This window comes from Megascapheus bottae, chromosome 19 (genome assembly GCF_031878675.1).
Source record: "Megascapheus bottae isolate mThoBot1 chromosome 19, mThoBot2.hap1, whole genome shotgun sequence".
Classification (NCBI taxonomy): Eukaryota; Metazoa; Chordata; class Mammalia; order Rodentia; family Geomyidae; genus Megascapheus; species Megascapheus bottae.
In genome coordinates, this window is record NC_143527.1 from 14,840,906 (window position 1) to 14,864,069 (window position 23,164).

At 36.1% G+C, this 23,164-nt stretch overlaps 1 long non-coding RNA gene across 1 annotated transcript; it reads left to right on the forward strand.

The window, feature by feature from the left end:
- The first annotated feature begins 8,578 nt into the window (after positions 1 to 8,578).
- Positions 8,579 to 22,055, forward strand: LOC150049661 (uncharacterized). Its single transcript, XR_016538865.1, has 4 exons — positions 8,579 to 8,719; positions 9,713 to 9,882; positions 17,082 to 17,177; positions 21,875 to 22,055. It is a non-coding gene; the product is annotated as an uncharacterized LOC150049661 (long non-coding RNA).
- Positions 22,056 to 23,164: the final 1,109 nt, after the last annotated feature.

A 23,164-nucleotide genomic window follows, 5' to 3' on the forward strand; every position in this document is an offset into this window, starting at 1 on the left:
AGTACATTTTAATCCCCAAAGAATTATTTTCTTTTCCAAATTCTTTTAAAATATCAAATAGTACATCTTATTGACAGAGGAAATGAGACTTGAATGGCCTCCCCTTGCCAGCTAGTAATGATTAGATTTGTAGAGAAAACAAGTAAAACTTTTGAAAAGTCCTTTGCCTACTGTGCTACACTAAAGAGCAAGTAGGAAAAAAAGTCTTCCAAAAGAAAGATGTGTACAAGTTTCTAATAGTTTTCATAGAAATGTTACATTCTTTTCCAAAAGTTATACAATAAACATTTTGTAACTTGGAGACTCTGATGATATATAGATATTTAAATTGTACCTTGTAAGCAGTACCTTCAAAGTGCATGTCAATTGCTCATTTTATAGCATAAGTATTATATCAGTGTTGTAATTTAAATGTGCATTTTTTTCATTCAGTAATTTAACAATGTCAAACTAATGTAAAGTCTTTAAATCTATAAATTTAGTAAGGTAGATATTTTGTTAAAAACAATAGGATATAAAGGTTAAATGTTTGAGCATGCTAAGTGGTTCTCTACCTATAAATTTGTAGCCCTGTAAAAGTGACAGGATACAGATGTTAAGGACTACCATCTGAAGTGAAGCAGCAGATTCTGAACAGAGGGAAGGTGGCTGTGGTCCTGCAAGATGAGCTGTGCTGAGCAAGGCATAGTTAATCAACCTGCTTAAACTGGACTGTTTGGTGTGCCCAGCAGAGTTACAAACTGGCTGTGATGGTTAATTTTATGAACCAACTTAATTGGACTAGGAAGTAACCAGATATTTGGTTAAACAGTGTTCTGGATGTGTCTAGAGATAGCAAGGCTGATTGACCTCCTTTCCCAATAGAGAAGAACCTTATTGAGTCGATTGAAGAGATAAAAGTAAAAGATTTCATCCCCACCCCCTGCATGAACTTGACATGAGATGGACATTGACTTTCTTTGAGATGAAGTGTGAAACTTATACCATTACCTTTTTTTTGGTCTTCACCTTGAAACTATTGTTCTTGACATTTCTCTGCCACACTAATCAAATGAATCATTTCTTATCTTTCCCTCACTTTCTCTTGCTCTCTCTCTCTCTGCCTGTCTCTCCACACACAAGCGCACACACATAAACACACACACACACCTGTGCACGCTCATCCAAGTCTCAGCATATATAATGTAAACATTCTAATTAATAGTAACATTTATTATCTACAACCACTTATCTCTTTTTGAGATAAGGAACATAAATGTATTTCCTGTATTCAAAAGGCTAAAATTATATATAACTTACTTCTTACTAAAAACAGAAAATCCAAATTATGAATTAACACTAACAATGAGGAAAAAGATGTATTAAAATGAAATCATCTTTATCTTACTTTCAAATGATGGTCTATAAACTAACAAAATACAAGGTGACTTCAGTTGGAATTCTGACTTATTTTCCTAATCAAATTATTTGTTATTATTTCAGCAGCTTATAATTTCATAAAACCAAATTATTTTAGGTAAATAATGATTCACCACCATCTCTTTTTCACCCACTAATGGCTCTCCTTCCTCCCTCCCTCCTTCTCCCTTCTTCTTCCCTTTCTCCCTCTGGTTGGTTGCAAGTAATGGAGGATGTGGGCAAATTTAAATTATGTCCTCAAGGTTTGTTTATGTCATTTAAAGGTAACATTTGAGCAAAAGATTGAAAGATGGAGACAAGATAGAAAAATTATATCCTGTAGAAAGGGTCCCAAATAGAAAACACCAAATAAAGGAAAGCATTATCTCTATAGATAATCTTCATTATTAATTCCCAATGTCAAAAAAAATCACGGCAAAATGTATCACTAAATGTTTAAATTTCCTTTTATGACTTTAAACTCCTGGTAGCCCTAACATCTTTAGTAAGTTTTCTCTCTTGGGAAGATTGCAATAAAAATTAATGATGATAACTTTTGTCCTTAAGTAGATGTGACATGATCCATGTGAATGCATCTAAAAAAGGTAACTTTAACAAAGCTGAAACAACTAACGTTATGAAAGATTACCAAGGTCTAGTGAGAAATCTGTATGAGAGATCGGGGTGTCAGAATAGTGCTTAAGGTTGCTGTTGAAAGATGACCTTGACCACAAAAATCCTCCTCAAAGAAGACACTAAAGCGAGAACCAAGCAGTGGTGCGGTGGCTCAAGGGGTAGGTAACCTTGAGCTGAAGAGCTCAAAGACAGCGCTCAGGACCAGACAAAAAAGAAAACAAAGGTGAGGAGCAGAAATTACTGTCATAGACAGACACACTTGGGCCCATGGCACTAGAAGGATCTGGAAACTCTACCACTTTTGAAACAATGTATATCTGGGGAGTCAAGAGCACCCCACATTCTGTACCCCAAAAGTGGATGCAGAGTCCAATTTGCAGAAATACTTAGCCCATAAAAACTATGTAAGACAAATTCTGAAGCCGAAAGGGTTTACCTAGCAAAATAATGTAATATAGCCCATCTAAGAAAAAAAATGTAGAAACAATCTTTTAAAGATAATCTGGTGTGACTGTTGTTCTTAATGTACTATGTTATTTCTCTTCTCTTTTTTTGCTGTTTGTTTAATCTCATATTGTTACTGTATCTGAGTTTGTTACCTGGTATATTGTATATACATTTATTTGCTTATTTGAAATAGACAAAGGAAGGGGGGAAAACAAGATGATTGGGAGGGGATAGGAGGAATTGGATGGAGCCACAACTAAGTTCTCCAGCTGTTAGACTGGGGCTCTTTGTACTAGCATGAGTTACTTGTAGTTCATATTTAAGAGCTGTTTATACTGTGATTGAAGTTTAGAATTTTTTTACACTCAGCATTCATTTGCACTTATTTATATTCTGGTAAGAATGCCTCAAATCTTCTGTCATGAAACCATCCCATCTCCATTTACAGAATATATGTATATATATATATATATGTATGTATCTTCATATTTTTGGTGATAAATTGGCCTGGGTTATTTGCAAATTTATTACATGTGATTTTTCACTAAACATGGTTAAATACAATACTGATTTCTTTTAAAAATCAAGTAGATTTTCAAAAATAAAAACTTTATGCATCATGCATCTCAGTTAATGCAGGGAGACTCTCATTCAGTGTTATGGTATTGTCAGTGTTTTGAAATCATTGTGTGATCTGCTGAGTGAAAACATACCACTGCAAAAGCAAATTATACCCCTCAAGCAAAGTGCACATTACGGTAATCTTCTCGAGCCACAATGGATATGTAGTAGCCTTAATTTAAGTGATAAAGTATAAAATTTTAGATGTGTTTGAAGAAAGAATGGCAGTAGAGGAAGTTGGATGGGATTATGGGGAAAAAATGAATCATTTATCTACCGCACATCACTCAACTCTACATCCTGTGTGCAAGTTTTCTTTAATGTGCACTCCATTGAATCATCCAATAGGATACCAAGGGTCTATTATGCTGTGAATACACTTGAATACTTGAGTCATATTCCCAGTCCTTTTTCTTTTAGTTTTTCAGATAGCGTCTCGTGCTGTTGCTCAGGTTGGTTAGCCCAGCACTGATTCTTCTACTGCCCCATCCTGAATGGCTGGGCATACAGACTTGTGCCAGTGTGATTCTCCATATAGCTATAACATGACCACTTGCAAAATGGATGAATATTCTGCTAATTAGATTTGCATTATTTTGAAATATGCCATAGGCAAATGTTTATTTGTGTTTGAAGTACATTTGCATTGCCATAAGAAAATTCAAAAATCACTTTAGTAAGTGAAAGCAAAGGGCTTTTAGGTTTTTAAAAATGTAATTTCAATTTGCTAGTTCTTAAGCAGCCATAAAAGCAGAAAATGGCCTTAAAATTTTTTTATTATCTACGTATGAAAACAGTGTTTTTTTTGATGTGACTCTCAAGGATATGAGGAAAGATTTCCATTAAAAATCATGATTAGGAATTGACTATAGGCAGCTCATTCATAAAACCAAACATAAAATCTCATTGCAGCAAAAGCAAGCTCAAGTTCCTTGTTAAAGGAAAAAATTTGAACAGACTATTGGAGTTTTATATAAAGTCAATACTTAATACCCTTCTGTTAGTGTTATTTTATTTTGCTAACACTGTTATGTTACTTTAAAAAGGTAATAACTACTTTCTCAAAGCCAAGTATAAGCCCTCCTATGTCTACTCCATTTTAGGGTAGGGGGGATTATGTTAAGAGAATCATTTTTTACCTTGGAATTTATTGATAAGAATTACCATAATCTAGCCAGGCCTGGTGGTTCACACTGGTAATCCTAGCTACTCAGGCTAGGATCTGAGGATCACGGTTCAAAGCCAGCCTAGGCACTAATGACCCTAAGACTCTTATCTCCAATTAACCACTACAAAAGTGGAAGTGGCACTGTGGCTCAAGGGGTAGGGTGGTAGCCTTGAGCTGAAAAGCTCAGGGTCAACACCTAGGCCCAGAGTTCAAGCACTAGGACTGACAAAAAAAAGAGAATTACCATAATCTAGCCAGGCATTTTGTCTCATGCTGGTAATACTATTTACTCAGGAGGATGAGATCTGAGGATCATGGTTCAAAGCCAGCCTGGGCATTAAAGACCCTGAGACTTATCTCCAATTAACCACTAGAAAACCAGAAGTGGCACTGCCACCCAAGGGGTAAGGTGGCCCCAGGCCAGAGTTCAAGCCCCATGACTGACAAAAATAAAGAAAGGATTACCATAATCTCCACTGAGTGCTCATTGCAATCAATTCCAAGGTAAAAAATGATTCTCTTAACATAATCCCCTCTGCCCTAAAATGGAGTAGACATAGGAGGGCTTATTCTGGGCTTTGAGAAACTAGTTATTACCTTTTTAATGTAACATAACAATGTTGGAAAAATAGAATAGCAGTAACAGAAAGATATTAAGTATTGACTTTATTTACTTTTTGAAAATGATTTAAAACATTTAAACTGATACATATATGCAAAAAGTGGGCAGTTATGGTTGCATGTGGTTTTGACAGGAATATATATTATATCATCTGTGTATGTGCAAATTAACTATATCACCTCAAACACATACCATTTCTTCAGGATGAAAATTTCTGTATTCTTTCTTCTCAGTATTTGAGATACACAGAACACATTTTGGCAAATAGACTTATGGAAACAACAAAATAAAAATACAAACTCATTCAATCATCTTTGTCCCCAGGAATATTCCCCGGGCTCACCCTTGTCATCAAATCCTCTATCAGCCCTTAATTTTTAGCACTCAATAATGTATCTTCCTTGTAGCATTTCCTTTCCCAGAGTGTCAGCTAAATGGAATCACAGAGAATCTACCCTTTTAGGAATGAGATTATTAAAGGACACTCTTGGTTTTTACAATAACTTGTGCTATGATCTGAATTGTGTTCTCCCAAAATTCATATATTAAAGCCTTAACCCCACAGCATCTTTGCTGAGATGATTCGATTAAAATAAGGCCCTATGAGCAAGTCATAATTTAATCAAATCTACTTTTGGTAAGCTGAGATTAAAAATAAAGACACACACACACACACACACGGTAACTTTCTGAGAGTACCATGAGAAAGAGAAAGTCAATTGACACCCTGACTTTGGAATTTTAACTTGTGAAACTGTGAGAAAACACATGTCTGTCGTTTGAACAGTATCCTTAGCTTCTATAACTTGTCACCACGTGGGCCTCCTCTTCCTGATGATGATCAGGAAATCTCAACCTGACCCTCTGCTCTGGGTCAGTGACATCCAAGATCTTCCTGGCTATATTGTAATATTTAGCAATGGATACAAGTAGATCACACACTTCTACATATGGAACTTAATAATAAACTACTCACCTTCATTTCCATTTAGGCCATGCTTATAAACATTTATTGGGTAATAAAGGGATCCTGTACAGAGACTTAGGGTCTCCAATCTCCATAGGTGAGTGTGTATCCCAATAAGATAGTTCTCTAGAGATATATTCATTTTATAGCTACTGGAAAACTTTTTAGCCATGAACCCTAAGTGGGTACCTGGGAGCACATCTAGCTGTGTTTGTGCAAGGGCTGGAGTGGAGCACAGGTGAGAAGGCTTCTTTGAGAAATCAATTCTCTAGCAGAGATTGTAAGACAAAGAAGCAATAAATTTGAGCCTAAGTGATAGGGGGATGTGTCTAGAGAGAAAATGGACAGAGACATAACCGGCAAAACCATAGCAGCTTCAAAATACTGCCTAGTTGTTTGGCTACACTGCAAGATAGGTGAGGGGAGCGAGTGGGAAAGGTGAGAATGATTTGGAGAACTTGGAGAGCTGTACTGAAGATTTTGAATTCTTTGATGGAGAAATAGGAGTCAAGGGACAGTTCCAATAGCAAAAAAATATTCTCTGCCAGTGGTATTGAGGATACATTGGAGAGGGTTAGGACTACAGGCCAGGAAGCTAGCCATGAGGCCATTTCAGTAACTCAGAAAGGAAATGATGCCCAGAAGTAAGGAAAGAGGAGGAAAGAGAAAATGAGGGTCATTCGCTCTGGTGACTTGTTGTTGTCTGTAAGTAGTGCTGTTTTGAGGTATTATGTGGTCATGAATACAGGGTCAGCAGGAAAGCATATTATGACTTAGGAATTTGTATGGGAAGGCACAGAAATGGAAGGAGGTAGTTGTGTGCTTTTTTGTACCCTTTGTTGGCATGATTTTCAAAAAGAAAAAATAGAAACTCTACAGGAACAATTAGATGCTATAAGAAAATGTCCAAAGTGATCCAGATTTCAAACTTGAGTGACTAAATTGTAATAAATGTTACTGATGTAAGAAAATAGTATATCTTTTTTGCTCTCTTTTTTCTCTTCTTTTATCTGCTTCTTGCTTCCCTCTCTCTTTCTGTGCTTGTGTGTGTGTGTGTGTGTGTGTGTGTGAGAGAGAGAGAGAGAGAGAGAGAGAGAGAGAGAGAGAGAGAGAGAGAGAGAGAGGAGAGGAGGGAGAGAGAGAGATGAAGGGGAGGACAGAGACAGAATGTAGTCAAGAATTCATTGTATATGCCACAAAATTAAGAAAATAAAAGAAAGGATTGAAAGGGGGTGAAAAGGTTGAAAGGGAAACACAGACCAAGATGTATTGTATTCACAAACTACTTTGTTAAATGTCGAAAAATTGCAATACATATTCTACAAAATGAAGAAAAGTGAGGAAAGGAGTGGGTTGGGAGGGATGGTGAGAATGAGGAGAGAGGAGTGACATTCATCAAGATACACTGTACTCACAAACTGTTTTGTTGAATGGCAACTCCTTTGTACCACTACTTAAAGATAATAAAAATAGTTTTAGGAAGAAAAAAAAAACAAAAAGAAAGCAACGTAAAAGAAAATATGAAGAATGTTCTAAATATGTCAAGCTTCCATAGCTTCTTAAGACAGTGAAGAAAAGAAGTTAAATATGTTGCCTATTTCTATCCTCCAGAGAAGACAATTAACTTTTTTTGAACACGATTCTGTCTACCAAGTGGATAGAGTCTAACCTGTGTTTTACTTTAACCTTGAGTCAGATCATTATCTTTGCCTAATCAATTAGTACCTTTTTCAACTATATGAATTCTTCCTATAAGGTTACACACACACACACACACACACACACGCACACACACACGCACGCACGCACACACACACACACACACACACACACACACAATATGCTTCTACAAGTCCCAGGCATAGTTTTGAAGTTATTTAGTTTCAGATATGTACCTATCATTTCAAACTACAATCAAAACAGCAAATTAGTCTTATTCAAGAAAAAGATGGAAACTGGGAACTTTTTCCCACTAGACTTCTAATTCTCCTAATATTCTTCTCAAGACAGGAGTCTTTCTCCTTTCCATGATTAGATGTCCTCTTGTTAAGCATCATGTCTGACCTGTCCTGAATCAGTTATATTATTCCTATCTATCTATTGCATCTTACCTGTGTTACCTCCAGAATTTCATTTCTCCTAAGACTCAGGAACCTTTCTTATCAATCACTCCAGTCTCATCTTCACAGAGAATGTCTTTAATTAGTAAGTGAGAGAAAGCCAAGAAAATTATCTTCCATTCTGACAGTGGTAGCTATATTTTTTTTATTAATTTTGTATTTGTAGAAATTTTTGTGTTCATGATTTCTCTCCATTTCAGATTCTACAATCCTGATTATTTGTATATATACAAGCAGTTTGTTTATCTACTTTGTAATACTAATCAGGTTTGAAGAATATGTCAATGTAAGAATTATGTATGTTGCCAGGTAGTATAAATCTTGACAAGAAATGGAATCTAATGAACATTTACTTGATTAATTATAAAAATGAGTAATAAATTAATAAATGTGAATTAATGTGATTTAAGGTCCTAACATAAGAGAAAAATGCCTGAGATTAAATATACAAATGTTAATGACAGCACTATTAGTTATGGATTCTGGGGTGTGAGTCTGTGGATACTGTAAACTTGAAAATCATTCATTACAGAATGGAAGGGGATTGAATGACTGTGATGTATGGAAATTTTAGTCTGTAAATTTGTTCTTTCAGGAACCACAGCCTTTATATAAGATATAATGTTATGACTGCTTAATTGTAACTACAGCTGACACCTAAAGAATTATTTGTCTTGAGATCACAAATGAACCAAGGAGCCATGGAAAAAGAGATGAAGGAAATGACTGCAGATAAGAAGGTGTATATTTTTTCTTATATACTTTTGTTGTTATTTTTCTTTTATTATGGTGCTAGGAACTAAAGCCAGTGCCTAGAGTAGTCAGGAAATAGTCTCTTATTTGAGCTATATCTCTGTCTCTGGCTCAATACTTTTAGTCCCTTGGAAGACAGCATAAAAACTTTGATCACAGTGGCATTACTGTTCTGGAACAATAAAGGCATTAATAAAGGAGGTTATGTGTTTTCTTAAAGAAATGAACTACATTTTGTTTCTTTTTTTTTGTCAGTCATGGGGCTTGAACTCTTGGCCTGGGTATTGTCCTTGAGTTCTTCAGCAAGGGTACCACCTTAACCCTGGGCTTGGGTGTTGTCCCTGAGCTCTTCAGCTCAAGGCTACTGCCCTATCCTTGAGCCAAGCCCCACTTCCCATTTTCTAGAAGCTAACTGAAGATAAGAGTCTCGGGTCCTTTTGTGCCCAGACTGGCTTTGAACCTTGATCCTCAGATCTCAGCCTCCTGAGTAGCTAGGATTACAGGACACCTGACTTGTAACTTTTTTTTAAAGTTATAAACCTTTAAGTTGAACAAGTGATTCCAACATGAAAACAGGGTTTACTAAGCACCACACAGATTTTGTTTGGTTATAAGGTACTCTATTGCTGCAGTTTGTTGTAAAGAGTAAATTGATATAAATGTATGTTTCTGTACCTTCACTCATGAGCTCATTGACTTTGGGGTATATTTATATCCAATATAAACATGAAGCATATTTTTGGATAAAAGGATGTCTGAAATTGTGCTAAATGTTTTAATGCTATGTTTAATACTAGTATTAATATTGTGGTACCTACTATTAACAACAGGAAAGGGGATATGATCAGTGCCTTTTTATGATTTACATTATGATAAGGAATAGATCTAAACCAAGTACAATCATTCAAAGCTATGACATAACAGGAATGATTATAATAATCTCTATAAAGCATCAGTTTTGTTTTTACTTATTCATAAAGGTCATGGAAAGACCCTCTGAAAAAGTGATCCTTGGACTGAGATGTGAAGGATAGAAGACATTCTGTACTGTGTGAAAGGAAGAGGCAAGGGGATTGAAAACCTCATGTGAGAGAACAAGATAAGCACGGGACTGGAGACAAGCTAGAAGCACAGGTCGAGAGAGCCCATTGTATGTAATGCAAGACTATATTGGGCAGATAGCATTATTTCTGGGGTACTTTATGCAGAACCTCATTAATTCATGCTAAGGAATCATGCTTCCTACTGAAGGCTATGCAAAGCCACTCAAAAATTAGTCAGGAAATAAAACTGACAATGATAATGCTATTTTGGAACTTGGACAGAGGCCAGAGTAAAAGAAAATAGACAAATGAATGTGCTATTGGAATGGTCAGATTAAAAACGGTGGTAGCAACTAAGTTGGTAATGAAAGGATGAGGAGAAGGATGGATTAAGGAAATATACAAGAGATAAAATGCACAGGCCTATGTAATAGACATGTGTGGAAAACCAACCTCAACTTCTCTATAGCTGATTTGTAAAACTGGATGAACTGCAGCATTTATTCTGATGGAAAACTCTGGAAGCAAGGTTGAAAAAAGAAAACTTATTTTATTTTGACCTTATTTACTTTGATGTTTCTCTGAGTTATTTAAGAGGGATTTTAAGCTGGCATTCAGATTTGCCAGTCTGTAGCTCAGAAAAGAGGCTTAGACTGAAAATAAGTATTTACAAGTTGCCTGTTTATAAACAGTAATTAAATGTGCAAAAAATGAGATTTCCCAGGAACAGAGCATTGAGTGAAAAGAACTTAAATTTGAGTCTCAAGGATTTCAGTATTTAATAGTCTAAACTGGTGGGAAGAAGCATTTAAATTTGGCAAAGCCAATCAGAGTGCTAAAAAAAAGTAAGGTTGCAAAAATATTTAGCAAAGCATCTTCCAAAAGTTAATTTTTAATTCCAAGGCAATATACTCAATCTACCCTGAAGGTCAAATAGAACTGAGGTAAAAATGAGAACTAGGCTAAAATACCTAGTCTTTAATTATCTGGAAATTGTTGATAATCCTCAAAATAAAGGTATTAAGAAGATGAACGAGCCATGAGTCAGACTGCAAAGTAATTGACAATTAAATAGAAGAGAAGACAAACACTGAGTGAAATGACTGTTTGCCAAGTGTAGTCCTGATAGGAATCTCCTGCCACCAATCATAGTCCCCACAAGGCTCTAGGGTTCCCATAATGCACGAGATGGCTTTGCCCAGGGAAGTCCACTGGAATGGTGGAGTCAAGGATTCTTGAAAAGAAACAGGTGACTACAATGGCTCATCCGTCCATGATATGAACCCCAAGACTGGTAGCAGGTAAATATCACAAATCATCTTTACTGTAAGCAGTGCAGACCACTGTCTCCATCTTGACTCGCTGAACAATAAAGAATTTAATAAGCCCCAAATCCAAATCTATCATAAGACATTTGATAACACCAGTCATCATAACATTGGAAGAAACCACATTTCCTTGGAAAAGAAATAGGACGGGGGCTGAGAATTTGGCCTAGTGGTTAAAGTGCTTGCCTAGCATGCGTGAAGACCCGGGTTCGATTCCTTGGTACCACATACATAGAAAAAAGCCAGAAGTGGTGCTGAGGCTCAAGTGGTAGAGCTCTAGCCTTGAAAAGTCCAAGGACAGTGCTCAGGCCCTGAGCTCAAGCCCAGGACTGGCAAAAAAAAAAAAAAAAAAAAAGAAATAGGACGGACATCTACATAACCTTCTTACATTCTAGAATATTTCCTAAATTGTATTTACTTTTTGTCTTGGTGATACTTTTCCCACAGGCCTGTCTAGACCTATAATTCTTTATTCCCATCCTAGTTAGCTAGGATAATAGAGACATGTCATCCCACCTATCCTTTCTTGTTGAGATGAATCTTGTGATCTATTTGTGCAATATGGCCACAAGCCAGGATCCTTCTGATTTCTACTTCCCTGGTGGCTAGGATGAGAGTCATATGCTCACCAGTACAGTCTTAGATATTAGTTTTTGAATCATTACGTAGATAATTTCTCTATAATTTAAAAAACGTTGTTTTCTTGTTATCTTATTATTTAGAATTAGGCCATTTTTCCAGGATTGAATTTTATTTATATAAAGTAAAATCCTTGCTAGGTACCTTCTTTTTATGGAAGAATAATAAGATCCAAGAAACTAGACCTGAATTTTCATGTTTCTTTCATTAGAAAGCTTTTCTTTCAATGTGCCAACACCTATACTTAGTTGCTGTAAATTTTCCATTAAATATTTCATGGAAGGTTTTCTTAAATGTCACTTTCAAGTATTTAATCTGTAGATTTTACAAGGTTTTTTTTGCATAGGTAGAGCAATAAAATAGTATTTTTAATATTCATTCTGAGATTCAAATTCTGCCAAACTAATATAGATAGACCAAGTACATTCAGTAATATCATTATCATTCCAGGATTCAAATGACAGTGCCAAACCAATACATCAGGTGACACTGACATCCACTTTAATAATTACTAGGACAACAAGACACTCAAGGTGATTAAAAAAAAACAACGAAAACATTTTCCTAGCTGTAATTCTTTTGTTTTCCCCCCAGCTATAGAAAATAAAATAAAGTCCTAAGTTAAAACCAAATCTTTGATTGTTTTAAAACACAAGGGAAAGGTGAGTTCTTTAGAACTAAAGTTGACTGTTATACACCCAAATAAAAACAGCAAATGGGAAATGATTTTAAGCAAGAGGTGGAAGAAATGCCAGTGATACTCAAAATTGATATCTCTAAAAGCTCTGTTATTCTTAACACTGCATTTTTGTCTTGGTAATAGATAGTAAAAACATTTAAAAATTCTTTCTTAGGGCTTTAAGAAAGAGAGTTACAATGTGTTTTCTTTTTCTTGTCCTTTGTGTTCTTATTTTTGTCTTTGCTCCCAAGAAGTGATAAATAAATTGTATTCGAAATGAAGAAACAACTGAAGAATGCTCTTCTTGAATTTCAACTTAAAATTAAACACAGCCTCTCTACATAATTAGCCTAGTGACAAGAATATGAAATTGTGTGTTTTCAAGCTTGCTACCATTATATAGACCAGCTGGGGTGTACAGAAGTATAATTTTGATCCATTCTGATATATATCCTAATACAATCAAACACTCTTACTGAAGGTTTGATTAAAAAAAAGATACAATGTTTTCTATTTTAAGAAACACTTTTGGGTGGTTGCTACAATAGACTTGAAAATGAAAATCCTAAAAACAACAGCAAAGAAATCATCTCAAGGAGTGTTTCTCACTCCAGCCCTGGAAAACTTGTTTTTCTGTGGATGTACCTAACTCAGGCCAACTGTACCTTATCTCTATCTCTTCCCAGTCTCATCTGGAAATATGTCTTGAGTTTGACATTTCAAGATTATATTTATATGTGTGTTTATAAAAAATCCTACACCTTTACTCAGTCAATGGCACATAAGCTTGCTCATTGATAGATAGATTGAAAGTTTTTGAAAAGTTTATAGAACTTCAACAGAATGGAAGACACTGTGAATGACACACGTTTCCTCTACTCTTTTCATTCTGGAAAGAAATTTTTTGTGTAATCCATTTTAGATGATGCCACAATGCAATCACCTATTCCCTACTCTGGTTTCATTTAGTGTGCAGGAATCAATCTTGTCAGAGAGAACCTTCATTCATGTGTTCATCTGTTGGGAAGAAAATTGTATACACTTTCACAAAAGGCAATTCCGTTTTCTCTTCCTCTCTTTGTTTTATGAGGTTTTGACTTGTGACTTCCAGTAGGAACCCAATCTGAAACCAACAATTTGAAGGGATTTGTCCTTGGGCACTTTTTGATTGTGTCCTTCTTAGAGTAAATAAGTGAACGCTTCTAGGAAATATGCTTCCTTTCGGTGGTATAGATTTCACACTATATTAGGAGATGAACTGGAGCATTACAGGAAATATACACGATAATGGAAAATACTATTGATAGTTTAGAAAAGAAGAAAGACTTCAAAATGTGAACTATACAAATAGTCTCTTCTACTCTGGTTTGAATTTTATTTGAAAGCACATTTCACATCTTTGGAATTATTTAAAAAATGAGTTAAAATATGAAGCTTGTTCTCTCTTATACTGAAACAGCCAGTTCAGAATTTTCTTCCTAGGGGGACATACCTCCCTTCCCTTTGATAATATAGATTATTGATTTGATTGTATTGTTTATTATTCATCCTTGTTGGGTTACTGCTGGTGGAATTAACCTTCTATTTCATGCTTTAGGTAAAATTCCTTCCAGTATGCTATAACTCTTTGAGAATCAAAGGGTTCCTAAGTTCTTACTAATCTGCTCTGCCCATTTTTCCTTCTCAAAGAACTCTAGACTTGGTAGACACACTCACTTGGATGATATTAATAGGTCACCTTTGCTCTTTACACCCTACTTAGTCTACTCAAAATTGTCAGCTAAAGCCATGTGTAGGGGCCCATGTCTATTACCCAAGTTCTCAGGTGGATAAGAGAGAAAATTAAATGTTTGAAGCTAGCCTGGATCTAGGGTAAGATCATTCCTCAAATAAAAAAAAAACAAACAGACAAACAAAAAGCTTCAACTCAACCAACTCAGTTTACTCAATTAAATTAAGGCAAACTAAGATAAAATCAGGGATTTTACACAATTGTCTTTCCCCCAACTTCTATCTGCTAAGGAGAGTGGAGCCTGTCATTTTGGTTAGATAAAACAGGATAAACCTGATTATACATTTTCTTAAGAAAAAGCCATTGCATTGCCATAATAGAAATGGGAGCTCTGTGAAATGTTGATGCACTTCAGAATTTTGATACATCAGAGAAATAGCATGGTCCACTCTACTGTCACCAGTCAAAAATGGAAACAACCTATATACATTCCAGGTCCTTAAAATGTGAATAAAATCACTCTGAAAAGTTGCCTACCTATTTTTTCATATATTTTTATTGTAATTTATAGAAGGGTTACATTATATTCATCAGATAGAAGGTGCATTACTTCACAAATATTGATACTCTTTCTCATGTCCTGTTTCCCCTTTCCCTCCCCCTTCCCCCTTCACAACTTGATATCCCCCCTTCCCTCTAATACTTCAAACAACCAATTAAGCATAGATACAATATATCAGATAACAAGGTGAAATATTGTAACAATATGAGATAACCAAGGGACAGTAAAAGAGATGAGAGATAACATAGTACATCAAGGACAAGAATCACTCATATTAGCCTACCTATTTTAAAAAAAGTAATTCTATTTTATTTTCATGTCTGAGAGCATGAGGAAACAAATCAGTAAAGTATTCACAGGCAATCTCCCACTTGCTGAAGACTCCAATGCTGTAGAAAGGCCTTTGAAGTAAAAATCTTTTGTTTTCTTTTTTTAAAAATTTCATTGTAAAGAGGATGAACAGGGCAGTCACAGTTATAAAGTTAGGTAATGAGCTTATTTCTTTCAAACACGATTACCCCTCCCTCATTTTCTTCCACTACCACTCTCCACGCTGCTCCACTCAAGTTGTAAAGTTCATTTCTAACACAAGGTCCAGTGAGTATTGTCGTTGCATTAGTTCATCTTTTGTCCTGCTCTTTTTTTGATTCCCTTTCTCTTCTATCAGATAAGCTTTAATATAAGAAAAAGGGTACAGAAAACTGAAACAGAAAAAAAAGAGAAATGAATACATACAGGGCATAATAAGAACCATTTTCCAGTTCTTGGAGTTCATTTTGATATGCTTCATTATAGATGGTTCTATGCACTTAATGATTGAACTATTGGGATCTTCTGCTAAGTATATCATGGACATAGTCTAGTTATTACAAATGAATAAAGCATACAACCTATAATCCTTTGGGCCTGGCCTACTTCGGTTCACTTATAATTTTTTCCAGGTTTTGCTTCTCTTTTTTTTTCTTTTTTACAAATGGGGCAATATCATTCTTTGTGATGGAAGAATAGAATTCCATTGTGAATATACACCACATCTACTTGATCTATTCCCTATGGAGGGTCATGTGTTTCATATGTTACCAATGGTAAATAATGCTTCAGCTAGCATGACTGGGCCGGTGGGCCAGTAGCTTTAGTATGGCCTTGTTTGTGGCTATCTGACTAAATGTTCAGGAGTGATTTGCATTTCTTTTATGGTCAGAGAGGGTGAAGATTTCTTCATGTGTCTATTGGCCATTCTTGTTTCCACTAAGAAGTCTTTTAAGTCTTTAGCCTACTTCTTAATGGGTTGCTCGTTTCTTTGAGGATTTGTTTTGGGGGGATTTAACTTTTTGAACTCTAAATATATTTTAGATATGAGGCTTTTGTTGTATAGCTAGTGCAGATCTTCTCCTAATCTGTGGGCTATCTAATAATCTTTTAGCATGAGTCTTGATACTATCTTCTTTGACATACTGATCTTGGGACTCCAAAAAGAAAAGATCCAGAGTATCCTCAAGAGTGTTCTTGACCCTTGTCTTGTATATCTATGGAGATGAGATGTTTTTCCTTTTGATGTTGTGCCATGTTTAATCTTGGCCAGATCTACAGATTCCCACAGGTGAAATGGTTTCCCAATCTAACACAGTGTTGTCTTTTACAAGGCCACTTGCTCTACTCTTTCAGTCAGTAGATGTCCTCATAGACAGCTTTCCTTGTTTTACAAAGTATATACAAATAGCCTGTAGCCTTTAAATATTGTCTTTCAGGTATAGTCCATTTAATAGGAGGCAAGAATGACGAGAACTACAGCATGAGTCATTGTTGAATTTCAAACATTAGAAATGTATGGCTAAAACTATGAGGACCATGGGTCCTAACCTAATTAATACTCACAAGATTGCTTTCCTAAGCTTGGCAAGCAGGCAATTCTTCTTTGCCCTTTCCATTCTAGGGACTTCCAGCTCTGTGTCTAATGGAAAATACAATATTATCTTACATCATCTGAAGCCTTGGAAGCAGGTGTTTTTCAGAACTCAGCATTTTTAGAAATACAGTATAATGTGTAAGTCATACACACACACACACACACACACACACTAGGTTATAATATTATCAGCAAGGACTGAAGAAATACCCAATAATCAAGATAATAGTTTACAGTGAAATTTATGTTCAGTCATACTAGCTTTATAAATAGCTTCCAAACAATTTAGGGTAGATTTTAATATGATAAAATAATGTATGAATTATACAAAACTAGGCAATAAAATTATATTTCTGAGGTCTTTTAATACAATGTCTTCCCAATGCCACCCCACTTGTAAACTGGCTTCAGGCAGTCAGTTGCTAATCGCAGCTGCATAGTCTTTCTTGTTTGCCATCAGGTTTCTTGCCACTTTGGTGATGCAATCCCAGCAACTCAGCTTTCTTTATGGATCTCATTCTCTGGGGATGTGGAGCCCACCATTGTTCCAGTCCAGGTAACTGTAAGTGTAGTGGGGAAGGATAATTCCTAAACCTCAGTCCCTGAATGTCATCAATTACTACAAAACTATGACTCAGTTTCAGAGGAACATTTCATGCCCTCTCCCCCACTCTTCTTAGAATACGACAGATTCTACTGCCTACCCTGGGCCAAGAAAATATCCCTTTGCCTCTTTAGTAATTTTAGATTTATCAAAAATAAAAGTCATGGTTGAGTTTTTCTGATCACCTAAATAATTCAGAAAATAAAATGGTAACTTCCTTATCTTTATACTGGCATCAGCTCTCTATATTTCTTGTGAGGGAGATGCTTACCGGTGTGCCTGATTTCATGAACTACTGCATCTATTTAAGGGTAATGGAAAAATACACTGGGGAAGTATGTTGTTTATACAAATCCCTCAATAATTTCTTAAATAACTAATATAATTTAACATTTATAATCATGGTAGAGGAAAAGCTTTAGAGTGAGAATTCAGGGTAAGTCTGACTTTAGTCCTGTTCCTACCAGCAACTGTCTATTGACCTGAAACATACACCTCTCATTCTTGGTGCGTTCAATACAATTGCTTGCATTTGTTTTCCTAACCTTCGTCAAATGAGCTTCAGGTAGTTTAAGAAACTATTGTTTTAAGGCTAAAGTAAGTGTGTGTGTTGTGTGTGTGTGTGTGTGTGCATGCACACACACTTTGGGAATGAAACAGCATAGCTTTTAAGGGATTCTAGACAGGATGCATTCATTCATCTTAAAACATTTATTTGATAAGCTTACACTTTACTATATTGGGTTTTCTTAAAGCAACTTATACCTTCAGATTCTTATTCTGTGAATATTGTATTCTTGAGTCCGTAGTAGCTTAGACAAAAGTACATTTAAAAGTCAATGTATTTTGGTGAATGTTTACATGGAATAATTACAAATTTTTTTATGAGAAAGGAAAATAAGGACTAATGAGGCTACTAATGAGGGCACAGCAGTCATTTCAGGATTAAGAAAGAAAGAGGAGTCATGACTGCGTTTTTAAGGACACCATCTTGACCTTGAAAGAAGCAGTGATTTGGGGGACAAGGTTAAATCTATTTTTATGTGACATGGGTAATGAATATTTCATTCCTAATCTCCTCTCTCCATTATATGCTCTGATCCTCAGCAAAAGCCAAATTCAAATGCCAGCTAGTGTCAAGAAAGTTTATTAAAAGAGGGGAGCCTTCTGGACTGAGGAGAAAGGCTGTGGGCCCACAGAAGCTACACAGCCCAGCCAGAGGAAGTAAATCAGACAGGAGCAGGTGGAACCTGGAGATAAAAATCAGTCTTCTTCCTGCTATTTAACCTGAACCTTCCATGTGGCTCTATTTCTTTGTCTGTCACCTAAGGGTGGTGACACAAACCTACCTTGGAGAGTTTGCTAAAATGACCAACAATGGAATAAAACATTGTGCAGACATAAAGTGCCACATGAAGGCTCAACATTTGTAGTGATAGGTTTTAAATCCTAGAAGGGAAAAGTGAAGAGGAGGGGTGATAATTTCATTAGTCTGATTAGCCCCAAGTTTTAAGGGCCTTGAAGGTCACACTGGAGATCTTGTGGACATTTCTGATGGGTAACATCTGCCCTTTACATTGTGCAGACAACACATAATATGCCTGTGAATTACTAAAATCTCTCATTGATTAAATGGCATTCCCAGTACTGATCACATCAGCTACTTACATTTCCCCTTTGACCCAGCCACATTCTTTTATATATATACATATATATATATTGTAATTAATAGAAGGGTTACATGATATTTGCCAGATAGATGGTGCATTAATTCCCATACATTGATACCCTTTCACATGTCTTGGTCCCCATTTTCCCCCCCACCCCCATCCCTCATCTTGTTTTCCGCCATTCCCTATCCAATTTCAAATAACCAAATACAAATACATCCGATATCAGGTAACAAAGTGAGATACTGTAACAATATGAGATAACCAAGGGACAGCAAAAGAGATGAGAGATAACATAGTACCTTAACAACCACAATCATTCATTATATGGCTTATGTTTCTATATCCTAGAGATCCTTTCATTTAGCGTCCTAGTATATGGCCTTTTGTATCAAGGTTTTGCTCTATTGCAAATCTCTGCTAGGAGAGCCCAAGGTTTCTACTGATTATGACAAATGAGGGAAACCATACGTTCCTTTGAGTCTGGCTTACTTCACTTAATATGATCTTTTCTAAGTCTTTCCATTTCCTAACAAATGGGGCAATGTCATTCTGACAGCAGCATAGAATTCATTTTTGTGTGTAAATACCACATCTTGTTGATCCACTCATCAACTGAGGGACATCTAGGTTGGTTCCATATCTTTGCTACGGTAAATAGTGCTGCAATGAACATTGTTGTGCTGGTGGATTTAGTATGTCTTTGCTTCTGGATGATTGGGTAAATGCCAAGTAGTAGAATTCCCAGCCGCATTCTTACAGAGATACTCACGATTGTCAGACAGTCCATACATTTTTGAGCCATCACCTTGGAGATGTTAACTCTGCTTCTAAGGCATAAATTCTGCTACTGCTTCAACAAACTTCCCTTGTGATGAATATGCCTTATCAGTGATCTATTTTCAAACAAAGTACCTGACCTGAGCTCAAGTTAAATGTTACTAGGAGCTTGCTTTCATAGTTAAAACTGTAATGTTCAAGCCTTTCAAAAGTATCTAAGCAAACAGGATATCAGGAAAAGGCCAAGTGACAAAGACAAAATGCCATTATAAAGAAAGAAAGCCTTAAACTAGTTAACTTTTAGGAAAAGAATGGAAGGTGAAGTCTGGAAAGACTGTTCACTCTGTCACCCTCACACAATGAGGAGCCAGGGTAAGACCTGTTCCTGAGAAGGACAGAATGCTTGCTCTGACTGGTCAGGGGGTTTGGGCCTACCAACCCTGGATCTTGCAAGCCCATCATTAACACCTTGTTTTCATTGCACTTAGCATCTCTGGGTCAGTCCATCCTTTGAGTTTGGATGGTGAGTGTTTGTCATATACCTAAAATGATGTTTCTCACCAGATTGGTTTGTTAACACATAATGCAGGCAAACCTGGAAATGTCACTGTATTCTGTGCATTCCTTTGACAGGAAGAGAAATGCCAGGGAGAGAAGAAACCATTGAAGGAACTTATTTCTTTCCTGTTTTTTCTTTTCTTTCTCTCTTTCTTTCTCTCTTTCTTTCTTTTTGTTTAGATCTGAGCCTGGGAATAGATTAGAAATCAGTACTTGCTGCTTTTGCTCATTGACAAGTGCTCAGCCAACTAAATTAGCCACATTTCCAACCCCCAAGGAATTAGTTATCTCTTTTTTGTTTTCTCTTCAATGAGCTTATTTCTTCAGAAGGCGATTTGACAGCATAAAAATATGGTGGAGTTGATGGACTTGGACAGTATTTACAAACACCCAAATTGTTCTGAATGAAATCGCTGCTTTTATTTCTTTTGCTGAAAATGGATTTTTTTTATTGCCTTTGACCACTCTATTATTTCTCTTTAGTGCAGACACTCCCTCAGAACCATTCCTCCCTAGATATGTGACTCAGCTGAGATCCAACTATATTGGCCTTTCATTTTTGCCAGGATGGCAGGCACATATGATCATGCCCAGCTTTTCCTGTAGATATTGAATCTCACACATTTTTTCTGCCACAATTGGTCTGGAACTTTGATCTTCCTAGTTTCAGCCCCCCTCCCCTACCCTAAGTATGTGTGGGAGGTATGATTCTTTATTTTTTAAAATTTTTCTTATTTTTTATTGTCGGGGTAATGTATAGAGAGATTAGAGTTACATTCGTCAGGAAGTAAGTGCATTACTTCTCATACATTGGTACCCCTTCTCATATTTTTGTCCCTATTTCCCTCTCTCTGCCCCCTTTCAATCATCTTGTCTTCCCCCCTTCCCTTTCCTATTTCAAATAAACAAATAAATGTATATACAATATACCAAGTAACAAAGTCAAATACAGTAACAATATGAGATTCTTTATAAAAGAGAACAATGATGAAGCTTAGTGACTAAACATTTACTTAACAGTGTAATTCTTTTGTCAACTAAAGCTTTCAAAAGACTGCAGCATGCCAAATAAACAAAAAGTTGGGTTGTTTTAACTTTAAAAATGACCAAGGATTTGGAGAGAAGCCAATTCTCTCCTGTCTTTTACCCCTTAAATTTCCACAATGATTCTTTCCAAGGATTCAGCCATCCATGGTTAGAAAAGTAGTGGATTCTGAGCACTGCTCATTTAAAAAGCTGTTCAATTCCACTTGGATACATATAAACTGTTAACAATTCCATTTTGAGCCATCCATTAAAATTAGGTTCTCAGAAAAAAATATCTAAAGACATTTGGAGGCATTTGATAAAGCTGTTTTAAGTAAACATTAGCCTTGAGAGACTTTGGACTGAAAGAGAAAGACTTAAATAAGAGTTTCATTAAAGAGAACAAAACCTCCTGAAAAGGGAAGATTAAGTATGCCTGGTGTTCTTTGTCAAAGGGAAACATTCTAAACCTATCCAGGATTAGATAATATTCAAATCCTAACACTATCAATGACATGACTTGTTGTTTGGGATTTGCTAAAACTTCCACTCCCTTTCTTTTTTGTCTCCACAAAAGCAGGACAGCCTGAACATCTCTCTGACCTGTTCTTTTAGGGTTCCTGAGTTCCAGCCCTGTCGATGCGTGGGATAAGGGTCCTTGGTGTGGCCCATTGAGGAGTGCTGATCAGCAGACCTGGTCGGTATACAGGAGATGCCAGCAAATCACTTCCAAGTTTTCAGAAGCACTGACTCCAGATATCGGCAAATGTTCCCTTTCATTTCTAAAAATGATCATTTCTGGTGCACATAAAATAATGGTCTTACGGTCTTTCCTTGTGTAATGTGGTTCAAATAGAATGGTGGGTTCCCATTTCATTTAGTGATAGAGCTCATCCTGGCAACGGTGATCTCACCAGGCTTCCCATAGTCTTTCCTCCAAAATAAATATTTGAGGCTTCTTTTTGTCTACAGAGAGAAAGGGCCCAGACAATGCACATTTGAGGCAAGGATAGAGTTAGACATATACTGAGGCAAGGATAGAGTTAGACATATACTGAGCTAATACTCCTTGCTTGAAGAATTATTGTTAGGGAATTGAGCCCAGGGCTAGACTTACTTGACAGTTGACATATTTATAAGCAACTATTCTTTTGTTCACTATTAACTCAGCTGATTCAATACCATCTTATGTTGTCTCTTGAATTTTTTTGTTGAATATCTAATAACCATATAGAGAAATTAACCGTTAGTTACAAAACTTCATCATGGTAATGAATTCCTAGACCCAGAAATGGATATCATGACCTATAATTTTGAACCTTGATTGGAGTGGTATTGGAAAAAGAATTTATTGTTTTGAAGAATTATAGGATCAATACACTTGGAATAATGTGTTTGGTAACCATGCCAACACAACTTACATGCAAAGCTGGAGGGCAAAGTGGTTTTAAAATAATTGACAGAAAGATAATTAAGTCTAGTTGTGACAAGACATAAGATAAATGATGATTCACTCGAAGCCCTCCAGTATTTCTTTAGATAAAAAAATCCAGCATAGTGAACAACAAATCTAATAAACGATTCTCTAAACAAAGTTTTGCACACTATTTCTCTCAGGAGAATTTTTCCTGATTTTATGTTTCCCTTTCTACAGCTGGGATTATCTTGTCAAATTTTTCTCTAAGACTGCAAGAGATTCACTTGGTTCCAATAAAATATAGGAAACTTGTTCAACCATGATAAAACTGTAATAATTATTGAAATTTCCTTTGATGGACTTTCCACTTTGTTGGTACCTACCTCCTTTTTGAATTGATTCACATATGGTTTTGGTCTTCAACTAATACTAACCATTCTCAATAGCAACAAAAATGCCCAGAATAACTTCCAAGGTTATGCCTTATG